This window comes from Dermacentor variabilis, chromosome 2 (genome assembly GCF_050947875.1).
Source record: "Dermacentor variabilis isolate Ectoservices chromosome 2, ASM5094787v1, whole genome shotgun sequence".
In the NCBI taxonomy this organism is placed as follows: Eukaryota; Metazoa; Arthropoda; class Arachnida; order Ixodida; family Ixodidae; genus Dermacentor; species Dermacentor variabilis.
In genome coordinates, this window is record NC_134569.1 from 29,428,328 (window position 1) to 29,442,967 (window position 14,640).

Genomic DNA, 14,640 nt, shown 5'->3' on the forward strand with positions numbered 1-14,640 from the left:
TCCACCCAGGTTTCAGTAGAGAAGTAAACTAGGCGAGATATAATATTCGAATTGCCGAAATAATATCGCCTTGTAAAGTTCCCTGGCATCGGTTTATGTAGGGAACTTTTAATCCGATTTAAACTGCAGTTTTGATTTTGACTAGCAGTTATTAAGGTTACCGTATTTCGCAAATTGCGTTATCTTCACGTCTAAACGGCCCACTAGTATTAACATTCACTAGCGGATATCTCTCCATTATTGAACTAATTAATGAAGGCATCCCGTCAGAGATCATCGCCGTATCAATTAAGTCACCGGAGTAACGTTGAAACAACCGAAAGTGAGCAGCAAAACTTCGGCTACCGATGGTAGATAGCTTTACCGTCCCGTGTAGTACTTATTTCCACACCTTACATCTTAAAGAAAAAAAAATCAAATAATAAAATGGCTGGCGAGAACGTATTTACTGTTGGATAGCGAAAGCTTAACACCGATAAAAACTGATAACGAAAGCAGACGACTTTCATCCACGTGACATCTGTTTCCGTTTTTCGCCGCAAGAGGCGCCTTGCTGTTCCCTTTCGGATCATGTTGCAGGGCAGGCGCTCGGAGACTTGGTGCCCAAATTTAGAACACGACGCGTGCCTCCGTTGCAAGCGCCGACGGAAACAGGGGAAGAATAAAACCGAAGTCTACCACCAGCCCAGGGGCTGTCAGATTCCATGCGAGCCTTATTTTCTTTGGTTTTTCACTGCTCGCCTGCCTGTGCGCTGGCCCGCTTCCACATGCACAACGGGCTTACGCTGGTGGACCCGAGGTGAAAAGGCCGCCGAACTGCAAAGACGACTGCTTTGACTGAGGAACGTTATGAGCGTGCGCGAGCACCTAGCAGGTATGTAGCCTGTTTTTTTTTTCTTTTTTTTTTTACAGGATATGAGAGGCGGAACGCTGTAGGATTATGCAGACTCTTGAATTCACAGCGAAATAGACGGCCGCAGGTTACGAGCCAGTGTGTGGCACATGTACGCCAAACAGGACGGGCTTTTCCTTTCGTCTCTCGCTCTCCATCAAGCGGTTTTTGCAAGACATTTCTAAATTATTGATAGGTGCAGTAAACGCGTCAAGTTTTCGTGTGCAGTACTACGTGTAATCGACTTAAATCGCGTTAACACGTATGAGAAACTTAATTTAGAATATCTTGCAGAAATGATTTTAATAAGCGCGAGCACTTTCAATGGCTTTCCTCCTTTCTTTTTCCCCTGGTTAAAAATTAAAGTGCGAATTGCTGCCACTGTTTCAATGCGTTCTACCGTTCACTCTGTTGCCGTAAAATCGTGGTTGTCACTTGATTGCAACAAATTGTTTATTTAGTTTTGGTTGTCGGGGTTCGGAGTAGATTATTCATTTAATAAGAGTCATCCGCGGTCATTTCATGCGAGTCTTCCATCCGTTTTTCCTTCGCTGCTGTGTCTCGAACATGCTGCAGCGCTCGTCAGGGGATGTGGTCGTAACTCGACGCAGTGTATCAGTGGCTAAGGCGTTCTGCTCCCGAGCACAAGGTCTCCCGGCTTAATGGGGGCCTTAATAGGTGTAGGGTAACCGTGGCCGTCCACTCGCCACGGCGTCTTTCGCGCCTCAGTGTTTCTTTGGAACGTTAAGCCCCGCGAATCAATAGATCGTTTAATTATCATGCAATAACGGGACACTAAAAAGCAATTAATACTAAATCAATTTAGACTGCTAAAGTGTCTTTTTTTCAAGTTATCCATTGCGCCATTAAAACCCATTAATAAGATAAGACTAACTTATCATTCTTTTGGCGCGATAAAGTTTATTATTACACGAAAAAATGAAGACCGAATTTGAATTTCGCGGTGGAACCTTTGATACCTTTGTGAAACCGGTGAAATTTGAAACAGATTTCAGATTTCATACTATTTTAACGTATTTTGTCCGTTTTGGCAGAGGAAAGATTAAGTTATTGAAACTTGCTAGGTTGAGTATTTTGTTCCTTTAAAATGCCTACGTGGTCATTTGCTGACGGACAATGAGAGCCGAGCAGACGCTGTCAAAATCCATGTTTATTTCTTGAAAGGCTGCTCATGCGCATAATGTACGTATAAAGGTGCCTGTGGGAGTCGCTGTATTTAATCTACAAAGGTGAAAATTTGCTTCTATAAAACATATAAGCACAACTGAACTGCAGTACTTCACGGGAAGCTTATCACTTCGACCCTATTTCCATATATACTACGCGGCGCCATTCGGCGAACGGACGGCATAAAAAATATGCGCAAACTGCAATTCTGAGATAGCTCGTGACGTTGCGTTGTCTGTCGTTGTTTTCGCTAATCTTTAGGTTTGCGATAACTGCGGCAGGGGTGAAAAAAAAGAAGAAGAAAGGATGACAGCTTCTGTCGTCACTAATATATCATGATCACCATCCTCCGCGGCAGCAGCAGCATCCTAATTAAAGAAGCCCTTGCAGGACTAAATGCTGTTATAATGTGTCTCTCACTGCTTCATCACCTCTACACACACCCAACATAAGCGAATTGCACAATCTGTTCACCAAGTCTATTTATGTGCTTGTCCAGAGAACGTTCCTCTTCCTATAGGATGTAGATTGCGTTATTGTACAATTGATCACGTGGCAACCTCCTCTGTGCATTGCACCATCTGCATAACTTTACTCCTTCGGTCCTTCCTCTTTTTCTGGACACAACCCGCATTCGATCCAGAATCCATGCTACCGTTCTTTGCACCTCACAGCTAAAAAAAAAAAGAAGGCCCTTCATAAGTTCGCGTCGGCGCAACTATTGTGATGCATGACGATTGAATGTGCAGTCTTTAAAATATGAGAAGGCGCAATCGAACTTTTTACTTGTCCTTTATATCATCGGTAGAATTACGTGTCTCATTGCTTTAGCTAAACCTTGCCACGGTTATCGCAACTCTTTTCGTCAGTGTGGAACGGGCGGGAGATATATGTTATTACATTCTTCTGTGCGATAGCGTCTTCTTTCCTTCTTTTTCTACATACAACAAAGAAGTGACAATGCAAAGAGTCCCGTCTGGGCTCCTCCTCGCCTATTTGCGCTCATGGAATCAATTGTACTATAATAATTCGTCCATGTGGCCGCCGCCTCCGCTCCCGAGAGCGGGGCATCGGATATGCCGGATCAGGACACTACGACAGAAATGCAGCAACAAGAATCACAGTGGGCTTGGGGCGATCGCCTAACCACGTTCAGAGACCTCACACAACACTACAGACTCGAACGACGCACATTCCCGCCACCGCACGATAAATTAAACAGAAACGGGGCCGTAACTTTACACTTGCTCCAGACCACTCCGTGCTCCAGACACACACCTACCCTAGCCCCGCCGTCTTACATCACTGCTACCCGGGTTTATGTCCAACCGATGCGTGTAAAGCTTGCGGACAGAGAGCAACGCTGCGACACATGCTCTGGAAATGTGCCGGCAACAACGGTACCGAAACCACCTCCGTTCGCGACGCGTCCATAATCACGGCTGTTGCCAGAGTACAGGAAGCCTCGAGCTCGCTTCTTCCCGACGCCGCCCCGGCTGCTAGAGCCGCCGGGGACCTTCTCCATCGGCGTCGCCGCCGCTGGGAGGCGGCTCCCGGAAGTTCAGAGTTTGCAGACCAGCTCTGGGCCGTCCGGCAAGCCGGAGACGCCGCCCAAGTCCAAGGACTTCGAGCCGCCACCTGAGGCTACCACTGCCGGACCATTCTTTAATAAAGTTTCTTCTTCTTCTTCTCTAGTCATAATACGTCACCTGGACGTATTCTGTAAGAGTCTACTTAGTGGACATATCCATTTCTTCTGCTGTTTAAGTGCTGATTGGCTGTGGCGCCTGGTTGCTGGGGACGCGCAGCCCAGCCCAGCCAATCAGAGCTTCAACAGCAGACGAAATGGACATGTCTGCTAAGTGGACTCTTACAAAATACTGCTCCAGATAAACGTGTGAATGCACACACATTTCTCCTAGCTTTCTCTTCACTAGCTCACTTACCATAGGCGAAAAGTTTTCATTTCTCCGCGGGAGGGGAGGCTGGGGCCCGACCAGCTTTCCGAACCACATACATACATACATACATACATACATACATACATACATACATACATACATACATACATACATACATGCATACATACATACATACATACATACATACATACATACATACATACATACATACATGCATACATACGTGTGTGTGTGTGACCAGCGAAGCTGGGGACGTATTCTGAAGCGATCCACTTCGGCCGTACTATCGCCTCGCTGTCAGCTAGGCGCGCGCTGATTGGCTGGTTGAGCAAAATCGGATGACGTAGTGCTCAACCAGCCAATCAGCTCATCCGATTGTGCTAAAACGCAATCGGCGCTCACCGATGGCGATGGTCCCTGTTTAGCACACGACACAGAGGTGACACAAACTTTTGAATAAAGGTACGGACACATGTATGGTCCTGATCGGTGGTCATCGTGACGATAGGTATGTGCACACATTCTCCTATCACCTCTGTTATTAAATGGGAGTAAAGGGGAAAGAGGGTAGGAGGGAGAAAGGTAGAGGGTCGTCCTAGCAGCATCAGAGCAGCCCGGCCGGGAGGGCCCAGCCGTGCTCTCGCACGGGTTGCAGAAGATAGTGCTAGCCTTTCCTCCTTTCCCCACAAGAACCACGTCTCTGTTATCAAATGCATGAGAAATTAGTCCGTCACATAAGAAAATGAATGACTCATACCTCCTTAAGCAATAGCTCATACCCCCGTAAGTAAGCGAAAAAAAATCTACCTGAGAGTCTACTGATCTTGAAAATTGTGCCTATTGGTGACTCATCTACTGAAAATGCATATGCAAGTGATGATACGTAAAAGTTTTCGCATAGAATTAAGCGATGTCGCATCTAATTCGGGAGCTGAGTTCTTTTTTTAACTCTAGAGCTGAGTTTTTGCACACGCAGATTTGTTGACGGACACGAAAAATCTACGGAACCCTAGCCAGTAAGCTTCGCTTTAATACATTAGGTCGCAGGTGGCGCACGAACCCACGTCTTCACATTACGCGTGCTATGCTCTTACCAAATGAGCTACTGCGGCGACGTTTTCCCATCTATTTTCTTGGGTATTTATGTTTATCTGCTAGAACTAACCTTGGGAGTGTTAGCCAGCGCCACCACTGTTTAATTCAATTAATAAGTACAAGTAATTTCTCGTATGCTGTCCTTGGTGCAGTTTGTTGGCTTCCTATGATATGACTAATAAACATCGGGGCCCTCTGTTTCTTCTCGTTTATTACGCAGCGAGGGTCTCGCATCCGTCAGCATTGATGCCTTCTGCTGTGTGTGTGTGTGTGTGTGTGTGTGTGTGTATATATATATATATATATATATATATATATATATATATATAGAGAGAGAGAGAGAGAGAGTTTCTATTTCTATATACACTTATTGTTTCTATAACTTCCAATAAGCCCCCTTACTCAGTGTGCCCCATCGGACCCTGCAAGGTATGTTCAAATAAATAAATAAATAGTCCACGCCAGCAGGCCCCTGTCCTGGCCGGCCGCGCCTCCTCCTTCTATTTCTTCGACTGCTGGCTCCGATGCCATTGTTCCGGTGATGATGATGATGGCGGAGTTCCCATGTGTGTGTGTGTGTTGGGTTTATTTATCCACAGTTTCGGTGGGTGGACCGACCTTTCTTGAAGGCCGAGACTGTTGAGTAAATAAACCAAAGATAACCGCGAAGTTGTGCTTCTCATCTTTTAAATACCTTTGGCCCATTGAAAAACCCAGTTACTATATGTAAGAACAGTTGTAACCCTGTTCAGATCGCGCTGTTGAGCGCGATATGAATCAGCGCACCGAACGCGAATGCATCTCGGTTGGATTAAAAAAAAAAAAGTATTGGCTGTCAAATTCGGGGCGCGGCCCTTACACGGGTGTGACGCTCACACGGATTTATATGGTAAGAATCTTTCTCCGTGTAATTGTCATATACTTCGCTATCACTAATACTGCTTCGCCTTTACGGCAGAACTGCAGTCTCTTTTTACTGTGAGTCCGAGGGCAGGTTCTGCTGCGCATGACTGCTATTGATTCTGATTTCGAGTGAATCCGGCTTGGCCTCATTTCGGTTACTGAGTGCATTTTATATATTTATGATCTCTGCATTCAAGTGGCGATGTTTCTATCCCTAATGTTGCGAATTATTAGAAGTGTTTATTCTTTTTTTATGAGTCGTTAGCATTGCCTACTGGGAAGGGAAGCGATACTGAGACACATATCATTCACGCGCGTTTCACACGCCATTGATAAAAGGCACTGCCGAAGAGGTCACTGGAGTCTGCAGGTCTTTTTCAGGGTAAAGAAAGCGCACAAAGCAATCTGAAGCGAGGTGAACATACAGCAACATATTCATTCTCTAGGCATAGGCTATCCATACCATTAGAAGTAATTGTTAGCTGGCTAGCTCCTTCTCTTTAACATATTTAAAAAGATATGATAAACTTTATCCTGTGCATATATTTAAATATATTGTGTCTGTATGGTGTTCACATTGGAAATTAAAAAAAGAATGTGAAGTGAAAAAATACGGATGCGGTAGTCGCCGCTGGTGCGCTTATAATGCGCTTGTCCTCCTATTGTCAGGATTCGTAGAAATAAACTGAAAGTATGAATTAAAAGCCGTGCACGACCGCGCCAACAATGTTGCAGTAAGCATATAGCCGCAATAAAAGTTTCGGAGAGGGCTCGGCCCCCCCCCCCCCCGCCCCACCCGTAGTCGGGGCCTGTGTCATTTACTGTTCTTTTCTTCAAGCTTTGCAACAAATGTCCTATATAGCTTTATATAGCAGGGCCATACCGAATACTTATGTTGTCTTAAATAAATCAATAAAGAAAGAAAGAATATACAGGGTGTTCTAGCTAACTCTAGCCACAGTTTAAAAATATGAAAATGTCACGTATCTGGACAGAACAAAGGTAATGTTGTTTTGCCGTCGCTTGGAGATACTCAAACTATTTTTTTTCATTCCGCCTAATTAGATAATTAGTCTTAATTAATCAACTTCTCAATTATTACAATTAGATGGAAAGTGTCAGTGAGAAAATTGTAGAGCGACACGAAAAACTCACGATACAGCTTTTTGTTGCTCAATACGTGCTACATAAAAGTGCTTTTCCGAGCGTGAAAATAGCCCGCGAACACACGCAACGTGCCTCGAGCCGCCAGTCGCGCGGCAATTTTGCGTGCAACTCTCGCACCCCGGACTGCCGGGGTGCGAGGCGAGCACGCTTCTCCGACGCCACGGTGGATCCACGGTTCAATGGGTGAGGCCTGTTTACGCTCGAGCCGCCCACCGCCGCCCACCGCCGCAAGCAGCACCGCACGTGTGCGGTCGCGCGAGAAATTGCACATGTCGAACACTTCTGCACAAATTTCGGTTTACAGTGTGTACGGAAATTTGTGCACAAGTGGTCGATATGTGCAATTTTTCGCGCGACCGCACGCGTGCGGTGCGGCTTGCGGCGGTGGGCGGCTCGAGCGCCCTAAAGTTGTGCCCAGTGCGGGCGCCATTGCGCACGTCACGTCACTGCCTCCGTCACCACCTCCCACGTTTCACTTGCTCTTCAGATTTCATCGGTGCTGCGTTTACTACGATGTACTCTCGACGCCATCTCTTAACGCAAAAATCCGTTTCCCTTGCATGGCCTCGTAGGTCGTCGCGCGCACGCGCGCCGATCCAGGTGGCCGAGCCCTTCCCCCTCCCCAACTCCTCTCCCATCGCCTCTTCCTCACCTTCGACTCTTTCCGTGCTGCCCCGCCGGCCCGGAGGCGTATTTCCAACTGCTTGTAGGTACAGTGGGGCGCGGCACTTGCGGAGACGACGGACGTTTGCGCGCATGCGCGAGCAAGAGCGGGTGCGAAAGAGGAAATGTGGGGATATTTGCTCCTTGAAAATACGACTGTCTAGTTACTACGGAGGAGTTTCTTGGTGCGCGTTGTATGAGCTTGTCCCTAGGCGTGCCGGCAGAAGTGGCGGAGCGCGGTAGTGCTGAACTTACCACCGCAAGTTGGCGGCTCGAGGCAATTATATTTATTCGATGATGTTTATACTAATGAAAACAACGTGTCATTATTTCGAATTATTGGCGGTGCCTACAGGACACCAAAGCGGCAACGGGGACATCAAAGCTAGAAGCCGGACTGGTCCGTGGGTTGGGGCTCTCAGAGGCCTGCGTGTGCCAGGGGAGTATAAGATCGGCTGTCCGCAATTTTTTATGCGAACACCCCCTGGCACGCTTCGGCCTCTGCGGCCCCAACCCACGGGCCGCCCTGCTTCCAGCTTTGATCCCCCCGCTACCGCTTGGGTGCCCCGGAGATCCTGCGCTGCCTGCTTTAATATAACCTCAGGTGCTCTCCTGAGGCCTCCGTTTGCCGGTTACATGTGCCCTCCTGGAGCAGTGCTTGTAAAAAAGTCCGGTATATCGCCGCGACGAAAAAAGCGACCCGCAACTTATACAACACCAGTCAGAACATTGTCTCTTCAGACACAGCGATCACCAAGCGGCGTCCGCGTCCACTGCCTCACTGCGCGGGAAGCCAGCGGCGGAGCGTATAAACCAACTCGATCGCACTCCGCAATGCCGCCATGTCTAGAGGACAAACGAATACAACGCGCGCCAAGAAACCTCCACCGTAATATTCAAGGAGCAAAGGCCCCCGGATTTTCTCTCTCGCGCCGGCTCTTACTCGCGCCTGCGCAGAAACGTCGAGCTCCGTCAAAAGTGCCACGTCCCACCGTACCTACTAGCAATTCTAAAGACGTGTCCCGGAGCCAGCTCAACCCGCTGCATGACGTTTCATGTTTCGTTAGCTACTGTTATCGCGAAGCGTGCGCTGCTGTGCGTTGACCGGCGTGGCTAGTGTCGTCAGTTTCGTGGTCCTCGGTAGCTGTGTGCTTGTGCTCCGCGATGTTTCACCCGTTTCACTACTCGTACCGCTCGTGCATCGTGCAGTGGTGCACAAATACCTCAAAAACAAGCCTTGCAAGGTTGTTCCGGGTGCCTAAAGACAGCAGGCGAGCGCTCAGACCCAAGGACATCAGAAGGCCCATGTACACGAACACAGCCCTGTCCATTTGTGTGCTCCATGAGCAGTGGCGTAGCAACAGGGGGGGCCGGGGGGCCGTGGGCCCCGGGTGCACAAAGCCAGTAGGGGGGGGGGGGTGTCATATACGTCATAAGACACCCGAAAATTGTCGATATCCTCGCCTTCCTCGACTACACCCGGGGAGGGGGGGGGGGGGTGACAGAAGAGCTAAAGGCCCCGGGTGCCAGACGACCTAGCTACGCCACTGTCCATGAGGCTCCGGACGTCGTTGCGACTTGATTGTGCTACACTTGCCTGCTTCCTGGTAGAGAAAGCTGACAAATAGATGTTCCTCCTCATTGTCACCTGGTCTATGACTTGTGTTTTTCTGTGCCAAGTCTCATTCTGCAACTTCAGTAACTTGACCAGCTTTCCACACTGCCCTCAGTGCTTTTTCTGTGTATCACGTTCTAGAAACGTACTAACAGCTGAAAAATTACTGTTAGTGTTTGTGTACTATCTCAGTAACCCCCGATGGGAAAACCGCGCGAACAACCCTCATGTAGGCAGGACACACTTTTTTTTTTCTTCTGGAAAGCATGAGCATTGCAAGTGTCCTACATGCAGATTTTTGCAGCTCGTGTTTATTATACAAAGGAGAGCCCAGTAGGTACGACTTAGTGCAATGCTCACTTAGGTATGCCTTAAGTGACGTAATTTTATTGCTAAGCATTGCATTCTGGTCGAAAGAAAAGTCGTGTTGTTGGCTGGTTCTTTGATTGAGGAATGAGCCTTTCTGCGAATTTTTTTTTATGTGCTGCTGCAAAAGCCGACTACCTTCTGTTCCCCTTGCCACCGTTACTCAAGTTGTGGCCAAGTGCAAAATAATGCGATAATACGTGTTTCAGTTTAGTACGTTATTTTTTTTCTGCCATGTCTTTTTTTCAATTTGTTCAGCAGTAATGAACATGGGACGCATTTTATATACTTTCGGGCAGATTTATAAGTAAGCTCTTTCTTTTGGTATGGCTGTCAAACAATGTTAGCATTTTATTCTATATTTTAGGTACTTTGCGTGTCATTGTTTTTGCCATTAACAGCAATTTTTCGCTTTCTTTACTTGTCATGGCTATGTCATACACGTCGTCCAGTTTTGTGCAATATCTTAGTGCGTATATCAGAAGCTCGTCTACATTTCGGTCTTGAGGACGTTATATAAAAATGTTTTTTTTTTGTCTGTGTACATGAAACGGCCTTCGCGTTCTCTAGCGCTTTCTTTTGTTATTTCACCGTCTGTGAACTTTTGTGTTTAGTACTCTTGTATATGTCATGCACCTTTCACTTTTGCTCACTTTTTGAGCATGTATCACCACCACGTTATAAGAAAAATCTGTTTTCGGAAACGAATTCAATAAAACGAGACTAAACATCTGTTGTGTTGTAAGTGGCGTTTTTTTTTATGTCCCGGCCCATGCTGGTATAATATAAGTATGGACAAGACTGCGTGCGTGCCAACGCATAACCCACGGCGCACCACGCGCCAGCTCGCAAGCAATGCCAATGCGCTGCGTAGCGCACGCATTGCTTGCGAGCTGGCGCGTGGTGCACCGTAGCACGTGCGCGATAAAAAAAAAAAACGCGCCGCGTACAGGTAAAAAAAAAAAAAAAAAGTAAGCGGCGCGCAGCATGGGAGAAAGGGTGAAAGTCAGTGGAACGGGTCGTCATAATAAAAACAAAAAGAAAAGAAAAACGTTTGGGAGAGGAGGCGCCGCGCGGCTGCTATTCCTGTTGCCATGACAACGTAAACAATCGTGTGCCCCGCCATTTTGCTTCTGCGTCACCCATTGGTTAGGGCCGTAACTGAAGGGGACCTTGGCGCTAGCGTCGAAAGAGCGTCTGCTCAAAAACGTCCAATGGCAGCCATGCGGAGATTCACCCCCCTGGCCACATCATGAGCGTATAAAATGAGGTGTGCTTGGTGCGTGCGTCGTTGCACACGTCACGTGGCTGGCTCCCGCGCTCGCTGTTCGGATTTTGTCGGTGCTGTGTCTACTGCGATGCACTCCGAAGCATCTACCTCAGCGGAACACGTGAAACGTAGTCGCCACGGAAGCACGCCGCAGAAGACGGTGCAAGGGAAAACAAAAAGGAATGCCGTGCAAGTTTACAGCATGCACGACGACATACGGATGAATACCTAAGCGAAAACGTTTCCCCAAAGCGACTACGATGTTTTCGCATTCCCACACGTAAGCAGTCTTAGATGTCTCTGCTGAACTTCTTAGGTACATTATTATTTATCTAATGCCTCAGGCGCAATTAAATGGCAGTTCAGGAACCGCATATAGCACATGTGAAATGCAATAGAATAGCGCTAAATTTTGCCCTTGCGGGAAAGTCAGATTATTCCACTACGACGCACCCGCAACCCGTGCCGGTAGTTCACGTAGCAGCAAGGAGTAGTATTCCGCTAGGAACACTAAATTGCCGACACGACACAACGACAACCTACGCTAACCCGCCATTGTGGCTTATACTCGCAAACACCACTCAGTACCTACAATTGCACTTTGTCGTTTATACTCGACGCTTCATCTTGCTCCTCGGCCAACTAAGCAGCGTTCTTATTCACTCTCTCTCACTTTTCGTTCCCCTTTCACATTTTGCGTCGACGAGCGTCGGCGGGAGACAACGTGTGCCAAACGCGGCAGCAGAACCGAGATTAGACTTGCAAATGCTCGTCGTGCCGGTCCAGTGATCGCGCGAGCGTCCAGAGGATGCCCAAGGGGAAGAGCTGGACAAGAGTCGCACGCTCCAAACGAGATTAGCCCCGCCTTACACTCGCTTGGCTTAAGCCGCATGAGACTGTCCGAAGGCACGGCAGCCTTCTTGTCACGTCTAACGGGCCTCGTCTTGGCTCGAGCCGCGCGTAAGCATCGGGCCGTGAAAAGAGCGGCTCGACGCGAGAGCGCGGGCCCTCTTTTCTGGCAGCGCTGCTGCTTGTCTCGTCAGTCCTCCCGACTTTCGCCCGGTCCCGGCGCATTCACGAAAGCACAGTGGAAATTGAATTCATACCGCTTTCGTCTTTTTTCCTTTTTCTTTTACTTTGTTCTTTTTATTTATTAGAAAATGCCCTACACAAACAACGGTAGTTGCTTGCGAACTTGACGAAAGACTTACGAGGACTCAAGGGAGCACGAGTCACGAGCTTCATGTTTCATTCATGACGTCATAGGCAGGCGTCCCGAGGGATGCCCAGTCGCGGAGTGCTACGCAGTTTTAGGTGGCGAGAGATTATTTCCTTACATCTCTGCGGCAGCTGGGCGGGACATCTGGAGATTTGGTTTGATTCACGGCTTCTTGTAAGAGAAGCAGGAAGGAAGCTAAAAATTGCGCAATGCAAAGAATTAGACATTTTGGAACTGTTCACAGAGATGTATGCACATCGGGCAAAACACAGGGCCGAGTTACGAAGCTGTGGTCGGTTGTTCGACATTGTTGAAAGGTTAGATAGAACGGAGGAAAATGAGAGAAAATGGCGTTGAGAATGGGTGCTAAAAAGATGCGGCTGAAGCTGTCAGAGACTTTAAAAAAAGTTACATTCGTCTCCTGACAATAACGGACTCAGCTGCGACGGAATAACACTGAATTTCGTATGGAGGGGGCCGCAAAAGAACACGCCCAACGAAGAAAAAAAGAGTCAGCAAGTGGCACAACCATAGGCTGCATTCACGTAATCGCGGCAACGACGGGTCGAGTTGACTTGTCGGGCCGAAAATTGATCGCTGGGTTCGTGGAAACTTCAGCGGATTGGACCGAGCTTGGCCAACCTGCATGAAAATGCTGGGTTATTAATAAAGGGAAAATCAGACATCCACACGTTCGTAGCAATTGCTACAAAGGAAACCCATACGGGTTCTTCGAAAGGAAAGCCTCATAGTTGAAGAAAAATGGCGGCTGCCCCGGAAAGGCGGTGGTCCCGGGTTCGAGTCCCGGACCAGGATGTATTTTTCTTCAACTATGAGGCTTTCCTTTCGAGGAACCCGTATGGGTTTCCTTTTTGTAGCAATTGCTACGAACGGGTGGATGTCTGATTTTCCCTTTATTCATTACTTCTGTCCACCTTGCGGGTTTCCGCAGAACTACTACGTCAAATGCTGAGTTGACTCGTCCATTCCGCTCGGCAAGTTGCGTGTAAACGCGGTCGAGTAGAATAAGGTCGTCTCGACTTCCGACTCAACCCGCTCGCATCGAGTTCGTGCAAACGAACGAGGAGCAGCAGCTAGTGTTGTTGCTGCTGCTGAGTTTGTGCAGGCGCATGGACCTAGCCTTGCCAACACTGCCAGCAATCTGCATCAGCGCGTGACATCGCGCGATGCCGAGCAGCAGCTTTAGCCTCAGGTCGACTTGGGTTGAGTTCATCGTGCCTTTAATGGCTATGATACAGACTAGTGAAATAATTCAAGGCAGCTTCGCGCGTAACCAGAGATAGGATGGCCAGGTGTATAAAATTAGAATTTTTCGAAGCTTGTGCACAGTCCCCCTAGTATCTTCGGTGGCGATTAACTTTGTCTACAACGTCTTGCGCGATGATATATACAGCGGACCCTTTATTCGTGAATAGAATCGGCTATTTTAAGCGCTAGTTTCGCATCACGCAGAACCGACTACTTTGTGGTTTATAGCTGACATTTGCCGCCACTGTATAAAGCTTTGCGATCGAGATGCTTCGCGATAATTTACGCGGCTTGCCGCCTCAAAGCTACACGTGTTCCCAGAGATGTCCTGATCTGGAATGCGCAGTCAGTGAAGCCAATGAGGCCGCCGAGGGCACGAATAAAGTAATAAATGAACAAGTAAGTTAAGTAAAAACGAATAAGAATGATCAGATTTGTCGAAAATATACGCGTAATGTGTAATATTATGCTTGACAGCGCGACGTAAATGCGAAAATTCATCATTTCACAAGTCGGCATTCAGCAAAATGAATTTAAGAAATTTTCGGTTTGCGTGAAGTTAGACTTCGCCTGTACAATTTTTCAGCGAATCTGTTAATGAGAATAACGTAGGTACAGGTACAGGAAAGAACGCTGTCGTCCTTTCCTGTCTCTTTGTTTTTCCGTCCCATAAAATTGTTGTGTTGTATGTACCTACGTTATTCAATTCGAACCAACTCGCCCAACTCAAGCTGTTGTTGCTGTTAACGAGACTGTACACACGCTCAAAAAGGTTGTATGCCTGTATTTACGGCTTTGTCAAAAAAGTAGATCACTCACAAACTTTGTCTTTTGAAGAAATCTGAGGAATGTTTGGTGCAATTGGCAGACGAATTTTGAAGTATGTATGTTAATTTGAGGTGAAATGAAAATTGTTAAACCCGCGTTTTAGGCCCGTTTAGAGGCTCAATGAAACACTTCCAAAGTTTCACGGCTTCCCTGGGAGGACCAAAGACGGCATATGTTATAGATATCATATTCAGAAATTATAGAGGCCATTCCATAGGTGACGTTTACCGAAAGCTTTAAGTG

At 47.5% G+C, this 14,640-nt stretch overlaps 1 protein-coding gene across 1 annotated transcript in view; it reads left to right on the forward strand.

The window, feature by feature from the left end:
* Positions 1-656: 656 nt before the first annotated feature.
* Positions 657-14,640, forward strand: part of tn (tripartite motif containing protein thin) — a 167,432-nt gene continuing 153,448 nt past the window's right edge. Inside the window, exon 1 of the mRNA XM_075680058.1 lies at positions 657-874. The gene's annotated coding sequence lies outside the window, so the exon portion shown is untranslated. The remainder of the gene's footprint in view (positions 875-14,640) is intronic.